Source organism: Arachis ipaensis, chromosome B06 (assembly GCF_000816755.2).
Source record: "Arachis ipaensis cultivar K30076 chromosome B06, Araip1.1, whole genome shotgun sequence".
NCBI classification, from domain to species: domain Eukaryota; kingdom Viridiplantae; phylum Streptophyta; class Magnoliopsida; order Fabales; family Fabaceae; genus Arachis; species Arachis ipaensis.
The window spans coordinates 128930760-128932049 of record NC_029790.2 but is presented as its reverse complement, the minus strand read 5'-3'; positions in this window follow the sequence as shown (position 1 = coordinate 128932049).

Here is a 1290-nt window from a genome sequence, read left to right as displayed (position 1 = left end):
TAAAATTCTAGTAAATATAAATACAAATTATATGCTTTTATGTGTAAAACGTATGTAAATATAGATATAAATTTTTGTTATAAAAAAATAATCATATTTGTTAGCGGCTATGTAGTATTGCTCATATTCTAATTCAACTTACAATTTCTTTATTCATAATTCAGTATCCCTTTTAATTACTTGCAAATTTATTTATTCATTTATTTATAATATGCCATATATATATATATATATATATATATATATATATAGCTTGAAATTGTTAATAATAATAATAATATTTTATTTAGTCAATTATGAAGTATATTTAAAAATTGGCATTATGTTTTCAATTATTTACATATTTACTTAACTATTTTTTCTATTAATCTGTTAAATACTTTTAAATTCTAATAGTATCTAATTTATATACTTAATACATGTATTAAAATGACTAAAAAATAAAAAAAATTATAAGAAGAGTCTAATTATGCAATGTTTATATATAAATGGTCTTTGAGTTTGATTGTAGTGAAATTGACTTGATTTTTCTTTTTATTTATAATTAAATGAAATAATTACATGAGTGAAAAAATTTGGAATAAAAAATTGGAGAGTTATGTATTTATAATGTACATCATCTTTGATTCTTAGACTAAAAAATACAATTTAACTCTCTTATAATATTTTTTAATCGTATGTAAATTAATTAATGGTGGAAGATTGTTTCTAACTAAAAATTAAAGACTCGTTTTTAACAAAAACACTATATATTCATTGTCAAGTTGATATAAAATTAGATCTTTTTAAGTTAAAATATTTAATGCTAATTGAATGTGTAAAAGTATTAGAACCTCACTTAATTAAATACTAATTAAATTAACTTATAGATAATGTAAAAATAACCCCACATTTTAAAAAGAATCTTTTTTTTCTTGTATTCGAATATTAATGTTGTTATTATTGTTATTGTTGTTGTTGAAAGATTAAGTTGTAATAGATAATGTTGTTATTATTTTTAATGACCCAATAAAGATTGATGACCGAATTTTCAATTCAATCAACTAAAGAGTGTGTTTGGTAAACACGTTTGAAGGGAAAAAACATGTTAAAATTTTTTGAAAGTTTCAATTTTTTGTTTGGCTAGTTTTCTTCTCTACAAATGCAGAAGTGATTTTGTTCATAAAACCAAACATAAATCAAATTTGGTGTAGAGTTGCCAAACATAAATCATGTTAACACAAACTTATTTCTACCCAAAATCAATTCTATAAAATCACTTTTACTCAAACTCTAATTTGACAAATTACA